The sequence below is a fragment of the Schistocerca piceifrons genome, chromosome 6 (genome assembly GCF_021461385.2).
Source record: "Schistocerca piceifrons isolate TAMUIC-IGC-003096 chromosome 6, iqSchPice1.1, whole genome shotgun sequence".
Taxonomy (NCBI): Eukaryota; Metazoa; Arthropoda; class Insecta; order Orthoptera; family Acrididae; genus Schistocerca; species Schistocerca piceifrons.
The window spans coordinates 14,078,624-14,087,950 of NC_060143.1; positions in this window are offsets into that span (position 1 = coordinate 14,078,624).

Here is a 9,327-nt window from a genome sequence, read left to right on the forward strand (position 1 = left end):
ATCAGGAATGTCAGCCTAATTACAGAAAATCGAAAACTGTAAGAAACTAGAGGTCAATGGAAGCGTCCGATCCCACCTGTGCGCCTTGACTCGCAACATAAGGGTGTTGTGGTGTGACACGTCATTATGGCACAGAGTTATGAGCTGGTTTATTATGAGAAAACTAAGACATCCGGATCTATAAGAACATCATTCTATTGTCAGACATTTATGAAATATGGTCAAAGTTTTCTTAAATTTACTTTCTTTTTTTTAGGTGCCTATTTAAAAAAGCATTTTTCGAAGTTGCGTTTGTATTGCAGATGTTTTGATCTTATGACCCAACTTTTTACTGTGCAAAAGTAATCTCTTCAGAAAAGACTGACCAAGGCTCAATAAAACCATACATAGAGTTTCACAGCTGCTGACCAGTATTTTGGTGTATTGCTCATACATTTATGAACTTGATTTCTTTTTCTCAAACTTGAGTAAGAACTCAATTACACAAAAAAAAAATCCCAAAGCACACACAACATATGTATGAGAGGTCAACATATGTAAGTATGCAACAGTACCTATGGGGATTTTTGGGGCATTATCCTGGATAAAAACAAGTAGAATATAATACAATACATTTATCCCAATTTTGCTAAAAAATGATTTCATGGCAGCAGCCTTACGTTTCTGTAGATAAAGAAAGTCAAACCAATCTAATTAGTGTATTGCTCTTTCATGACCTTTTTACAGTATTAAATGTTACTATTTAACTGACTCTTTAATTGTTTCTAGGACTGTACATCATTTTCATGCGTGTAGGATGAAACATGGACACATTAACAAATGTATTAATCTTCCAGTTTGTTAATATATCTGTTTGCCCCAATAGAAGTTGAATGTAGCACAGTCAGCCATGATACATTAGGTAAATTGCCAGTACCAGAACTCAAAGGCTTTTAAGGCACAGTAAAATATGCTTACTATAGGCGTGTTGCGATGGAATCATTATAAAGAAGCATAGAATGTACTTACCTTCAATAGATTTTTTTTAGTCGAATCAGAAAATAACATGTGCTCATGTAATAGTTCAGGCTAAGCTCATAATACTACATTCATATGGGCCCAAAAGTCATACTTGTGCTATTTTTATACAAATTAAAGAATTTTACTAAATTTGTTTAAGTGTAAAGAAACGTGTTATGATAACACCAGTTACCTTGGATCTTAGCGAAACAAAATAGGCTAAGACTTTTCAAATGGTAACAACTTTCAGATTTAAAATTAAATATGCCAGACTGAGTGTGCAGTACAGATTAAGGTGTTGGGTGTCAGCTTTTTTTGTACCCCCATTGCTGTTAAATTATATGGAGGTTTTACATCTGTCCATCTTTTTGTCTTCCACTTTCTATTTTTACCTCAACTTTGAATCTAAAAATGGGCCCTAATATTTGTTTTAACTGTATTATACTACACATAATTTTAAGAACAACAGAAAATGTGGAAATATACTTTCAGTTGCTTGTTCCACATATTGTCTCAGATTTAAAAATTACATCTATCTGGAAAAATTTGTCTAGTATTACTCCATACAGTTAAAGATTTTTCTGTGGGCAATGGTGCTTTTTTCTGTTTGTGTATGCCTTGAAGACAATCTACACATTCCAAGCACTGGTATCCTAAAATATTATCACATAACTGATGTTTGAATATTTATTTACAAAGTAGATCACTTCGAGAATTCTCAGAGTAGTGTAACATGTGCTCTGCTAAAATGTTCACATGTTCTCCTTGTTCCAGCTGGCAACACATTAATGCCCACAAATTTACTCTCACATGTTTTAATCGATCTTTGTTAACTATTAGTCAAACCTCACTATGGTTTTTATTTGAATTGAAGTTCATACAGTTAGTTTTCTTTATGTTTAGGGCCACTTTGTCTTTATGTGATGAATTTTAACCATCTTTGAGACATTTATTTGATTTCTCTGTCAGCTGGCTTGGATTTTTATTTGGGATTACTTAGTACCATCGTTAGTGAATGGAATTTATCCTCCATGCATGATAGTTTGTGGGAAACATTCATGAAGAAAAAGACTTTGTATAATATGGTCACCTGAGTGACACACACCTATTTAGGTTATGATAAATGTTTTATTAAGTTTTTTTGAAGTGAGATATCTCAACAACTTGAAGCACCCTGTTTCACAAGTGTGATGAAGGAGTTTCATTAGGAAGACAATGACCGAGACTTAATGTTGTAAGGCATAAGTCTTAAAAGTGAAGCTGATATAATATTAGTTATGTTTAATGCATTTTCCTGGGCAAGCTGGTATACCTGTCCTGTTGTAACTCATTCCAGTTTCTTTCCTGATACATACTGTTGTTTCCTGTGCACCTTAATGTCACAAGATAATGACTGAAGATTGTATATGTATATACATAAAGGAAATACAGTGCATCACTTACTTGAAAGCTGATATCTGGCAGTGGTGGATAAGCATGACCCCCTCCACAGATATGGATCACACAAACAGCATGCAATCCGTAAATGTGTGGTGTGCTTCTCTCTCTCTCTCTCTCTCTCTCTCTCTCTCTCTCTCTCTGTGTGTGTGTGTGTGTGTGTGTGTGTAATTGCAAAATTAGAAAACCAAAGTTACTTAGACATTACATGGTTCAGTTTTTAGTCCTTAATAGGCATTCTTTATGAAAAGAGCAATTAAAACACAATTTTACTATGCTGAAGTCCTAAAGGACTATCTTGTGAACTAAATAGCCTGTCAGTTCATTAGTAATATGTTCATCTACATCTACATCTACATCTATACTCCGCGAGCCACCTTACGGTGTGTGGCGGAGGGTACTTATTGTACCACTATCTGATCCCCCCTTCCCTGTTCCATTCACGAATTGTGCGTGGGAAGAACGACTGCTTGTAAGTCTCCGTATTTGCTCTAATTTCTCGGATCTTTTCGTTGTGATCATTACGAGAGATATATGTGGGCGGTAGTAATATGTTGCCCATCTCTTCCCGGAATGTGCTCTCTCGTAATTTCGGTAATAAACCTCTCCGTATTGCGTAACGCCTTTCTTGAAGTGTCCGCCACTGGAGCTTGTTCAGCATCTCTGTAACGCTCTCGCGCTGACTAAATGTCCCCATGACGAATCGCGCTGCTTTTCTCTGGATCATGTCTATCTCTTCTATTAATCCAACCTGGTAAGGGTCCCATACTGATGAGCAATACTCAAGAATCGGACGAACAAGCGTTTTGTAAGCTACTTCTTTCGTCGATGAGTCACATTTTCTTAGAATTCTTCCTATGAATCTCAACCTGGCGCCTGCTTTTCCCACTATTTGTTTTATGTGATCATTCCACTTCAGATCGCTCCGGATAGTAACTCCTAAGTATTTTACGGTCGTTACCGCTTCCAATGATTTACCACCTATGGCATAATCGTACTGGAATGGATTTCTGCCCCTATGTATGCGCATTATATTACATTTATCTACGTTTAGGGAAAGCTGCCAGCTGTCGCACCATGCATTAATCCTCTGCAGGTCCTCCTGGAGTACGTACGAGTCTTCTGATGTTGCTACTTTCTTGTAGACAACCGTGTCATCTGCAAATAGCCTCACGGAGCTACCGATGTTGTCAACTAAGTCATTTATGTATATTGTAAACAATAAAGGTCCCATCACGCTTCCCTGCGGTACTCCCGAAATTACCTCTACATCTGCAGATTTTGAACCGTTAAGAATGACATGTTGTGTTCTTTCTTCTAGGAAATCCTGAATCCAATCACAAACCTGGTCCGATATTCCGTAAGCTCGTATTTTTTTCACTAAACGTAAGGGATTACTTTGCATTATAGATTGTAGTGATGTGCAACACATCACAAATTAATTTGGACATATGATTGCATTCTCAACATTTTTAATTTTGCATTTTTGTTGATGGTAATATCACTAAAGTTGAACATAACTCCACTAGTCAAATGGCAGTGAGAGATGTATGTATAACCTTGCTGGCGATTTGAAGGCAGCACTGAGTGGGTTTTTAAGAGCACCAGACATCTAGGTCTAAGTGAGCTTGGTATGGGTTAGGACAGAAACACTACAGTACATTACATGAAATCCCAATTAGTTTAAATAACACAACAGTCTGTATAGCAATACAGTATCATTTTTTAAAAATGCTGTAATGTGAATAACCCCAAATTGTGTTTTACTGTCAGTGTTGTTTTGTGGCAGTTGTGTACAAATTGTAATCATTATAGTCAATACCTTTCCTAAATTGGTTTCTTGAATTTAGTAAATGTGTGCCAGTGCTATATTTATATTCTTATTCTTTGTCATTGATGCATGGAGTTGGACATTAATACATATACAAAAGTAAACAAATCATTACTCTCTCCTGTCCAGTTAATAGCTCTCTGTAGACTAGGCAGTGATTTGAAACACACAGTTAAATTACAAGAATCTGGCTTTCATCCACCTACTCATTCCAACCCTCATCTGCAGGTTGTTTACCACACAAGCATAGGTCTCTTTGGACCCTGATTCTGTCTTGTTACTTTCTCACATATTTCACAATTTTTCCACACTCCTTTGCTTTTCCCCTTTGTCTTCACTTACCAGAAGCAGAACATTGCGTCACCAAAAGCTGGACATAAACATTCATGGCGAGTACACTTACCTAGTTCAGCTTTCTATCTGCTATTCAAATAAAAGTTTAAAGAGATTCATTGTCCTTTCATTTTCAGAATGTTAAAGTCACAAACTGTGATATGAAAACATGCAGTCTGACTAATTGGCTTGGTATTTAATGAAAAAATTAAGTTTTTTACAACATAAATGCATTTTTTGTTTAGTTTAGGATGGTTGCCTGAAAGTGTGTTCTCCCAGCAAAAAAATAATTTACTTCCCTTTTAGTTAATTTGAGATGGAAAATTTTTGTTTAGACTCTACATGCCAGAGGAAGCTATCATCATAAGCAATTCCTTTATGCCAACCTTGGTGTAAATGGGGGCAGTCTGTTCATAATTCCTATTTAAATGTGATGCTTATATTAACATTGCAAAATATCTTCACTTAATCTTCTAAAATAAAATTTTAATACCAATTAATAAAATAACAGTTCGTTCCTGCCAATATTAGTTTATTATTGCCAATATATATTAAAATGCAGGAAACATTTTTCATTATCAGTTGACAGAAGTACTTCAGAAAGCAGACATAATATGACAAATTAGATAAGCTACATGTAACCTGAAGGAACAGATGTAAATAAAAAAAAGTCATATGCAGAATATAAAATGTAGTTTACATTTTAAGAAAAGATAATTCACATTTCCCAGAAACTTGTGCAACATACACAATAAGTATCCACATTGTTGGGATATCCCAATTTAAAGAAGAACTTCTATATTTCAATAGTAAGTTTGGTCTGAACTTTAAGAAAAAACTTATTTCAATAATCGGGTTAGAAAATGGCTTTGAGCACTATGGGACTTAACATCTATGGTCATCAGTCACCTAGAACTTAGAACTAATGAAACCTAACTAACCTAAGGACATCACACAACACCCAGTCATCACGAGGCAGAGAAAATCCCTGACCCCGCCGGGGATAATCGGGTCAGACCAGAGCTACAACAAAAAAACTTAATATATATCAGCAGTCAGGCTAGGCCTGAGCTTTAAGAAAGAACTTAATTACTACAATCATTCCCTTAATAGTTCCATTACGTTGGATCTCAGATTAAGAAAATCCTACACACTATGCTGCAGTAAACAGTCGTGCACCTTCAAAAGTCTGAAGCTGACTGGGATGATTGCGTAGCTGGTGATGGAAAGGTAGCATGAAAAGAAATTAAAATCCACATTAACATTACTGAAAACCTTTATTTCTAAATTATGGATTACTAAGTTTGTTGCACTAATACTGGGTTAATGTTGGGGAAAAATGTTTGTGTAACATGGCTTTTCTTATCCATTTCTGTATCGAAATATTCAATGACGGAATGAAACTCAAAGTGGCTCCACATTTGTGTGTATTTACACCTTTATATTGTAATTAGCTACTTAAAGTCATAATATGTATATGCCGCACCTTAAAAAAACACTTAGATAACTAATAATAAAAAATATAGGCCTAGTTAATTGTTACAATTTAGATGTCATGTAATGAGAATTTTACTGTACATGCAAGACATACTGGACCAAAGAAACGAAATGCCATGATGTTAATAACCTAACATCTAAACAAGATTAGCAAACAGTTTGAACGTGAGTATATTAATATGGGTGATAATACCAGATGTAGTTTTTCTGCCTAGATGGTGTTATAGTCAGGACTGAGATTTTAAGCTAATGGGGAACTTGAGGCAACTGCCAATCAGGAAGTTGTGTTAACACAAGATATGAGCACTTTTACCCATCAGCAATTATTCCATAATGTACTAATGCCACTGCTTTGGAACAAGACGTGTTGTGAACTATGTTTGAACATTCACATTTGCATGAGAAAGTCACAAGCCAATGGAAATATGCAATGCGGCTTGCACAGAAGGGAACATCATGTACACACATCAATTTTTTTTTTCGAATGAAACAGAATGTGTAAACACTCTATGACTGATTTTCAGTGTATCATTCAGCTGGCTTGCTGTGTAATGGAATTATCCACACCAAGTTCAAGGTGTGGAGTGACTTCAGTTTTTTCAATAGCAATGTCTACAAATTATTCCACGTGACAGTCACATCAAATCATAATTAAGTATTTTCTTTTTCTTTAATTACACTAGCAGAGCTACCTGCAGATAAAATAAGAATTATTTTAAAAATGGTGCCAGAAACTTGCATGCCATAGCCTTTATTAATACTGGATGTGAGGTCAGTCTGGAGGCAGTTTTCAGTTGCAATTTCTTATTTCTTTTGTGGATTGTTTCGGTCTTTACACCACCATTAGCACACAGTATTAAATTTATGCAAGTTAGCCAATAGCACTGTATGTCCAGCAGTGCTCCCTCAAACTTAAAAATGTTAAATAAATAATAATTACTTTATTCCTTAATATGCCCTTTGGGGAAAGGAAAGTTGCTAGATAAATTTCAAAATGCCATACATGACTTTAGAAATGTAATACTTACCATTTCAGAAATTTCTACTGTCTTTACAAATTCCTTGCTTTTCTTAGAGTGTGGTCTTTGTCTTCCCCCCGGATGACATCTGCGACCTGCCAACTTGTTTTTCCTTCTGCTTATTGCTGTGGGCTGAACGGGAATATAGTTACCACGATTTTTTCTAGATTTTCCTGTAACAAAAATTAGAATTCATACAATATTGAATTACTTGCCATAACATTTATATAAAAGTATGTTTTACTTACCTTCACCAAAATTTGCCAAATAAGATGCACATGCAGATGGCGTTTTAAGCTTTCTCAATTTTTCGCACATGACTTCAAGGCCTTTCCTCATTTCCTCAGGGGATTTATTTGAAAAATCTATGAGACGAGCTTTTATCTCGTCGATTGAATTATTATTTCTATTGTCTGGAACTGTCTCCATGTGAAGTGTCTCTGGCATCTCTTCTTGGCTTTCACTGAGCAAACCTGTGTCCGTTTGCTCCAAACGTTCCGAAGAACTTGAAGCCCCTGCATTCTGAGAGCAATACAGAGGCTGTAGCCACCCTTCAGGAGGCTCCTCATTTGTAGCAATAAAATAATACAGTCTGCGTATACTGTCACTATCAGTCACCTCCCTGTAGTTTCCTGATGGTAAAACAGTACTGCCCCAGTCTATATGTTTGCAGATCTTCCCTGTATTGCCTTGGCAACAAGTGCAAACAAGAACAGCCATATTAACAATGTAATAATGATTCTCCCTTTCTTCACTGGGAACGAGCAGAACATCCTCATTGACTTGTCTGATTTTTGCTAGAATCTCCTGTGAAGGAGCCTTTATAGGCCTACAGAAAGACTTAGGACTTGCTCCATTAGCAGCATCAAGAAGTCTCCTCTGAAAATACAAATTCACCTTTGTGAGAAAAAAGTCCACCATCTGAACCACATTGAACGCACGCACCCTCTCAAAAATCCTGTCCTTTAAAATTCTCATGAAGGCCTCACTTATATTATTTGTGTTGTGCCCTTCTATAAGCATACCTCGCCGATGTGAAAGGGTCCACAGTTCTCTCCTATCCCAATACCCTTCCAAGTATTTCAATAAATTTTGATGATTTTCACCGATGTTCGCTCTTGTTACATTATAGTTTACCACTGCTTCATTTTTTTGTTTGCGCAAACATTATTTTTTTGAAATTCTGGAAGAACTCACACTGTTTTTGCTGTGGTATAGCATTTTTTGCTTTGAGAAGCCAGCGCCACACTGCCTGCAGGACATGGAATATACACAACAAAGTTTTTGTGTTTAGGAAGCACCTTCTAATTGCATTTTGTTCTGACTGGCTGTCGTCAGTCAGAAACACACTTGGGCCATTGATGTTTCCCCCAAAAATATTTTCCCCCACTATCTCTTTCAGCAACTCTAGTCCCATTTCTATAACTCCGCAGCTTTCTGAAGACATAATCAGAACTCCTAGTGGTAAACCTCCACACTCACTGTGAGTAAGTAAAACGAACACTCTGCTGCTATCATGATCCAGAGAACCAGTGGAATCCATAAATACAAGTTTGGAAGCAGCTTTTACATGAGTATGGACTTTTTGCATCAGTGGTGAGCAAATACTGAAAAACAATTATACAAATATTAATAGTAGCTAAATGTATATGCATAAAGTTTTCATCAGACTACAAATTTGTAAATATACTCTTACCATACTATATAATCATCATCTTTCTGAATCATCTTGGCACACACAGCTCCAACTTCGCTGTTGTATTCCTCTAACCTCTGTTGTAACAGCTGCTTTCCTTCTTTGTTGAAGTCTGTTGGCCCATACTTTTTCTTAAAAACTTTGTTGAACAAATAGTGGCAAAAGTTGTAATCAGGAAACCTGCTTCTGTCTGCAAGGACTAAAGGGTAATCTGAACAATTCAGCTGAATTTCAACCTTTATTGACTCATGAGCAGTGGCTGGTGAATAACATCTTTCAAACAGGGATATTAATTTTTCTTTGACATCACTGATGGTTGCCTAAATCTTAAAGCAGCAGCACTCTCAACACTGTGGTTATGACCCAACACCAAGTTAACCTCACACGGCATTTCCTTGTAGAGCATTGCTTTCTCTACAGACTTACCTCTGTATCTATCATGCACAGCGTGAATTGTCACTGTCATTTTTCATGGACAGTTAGTGTTTTTTGTTGCCCTTTGCACTGAACCATGA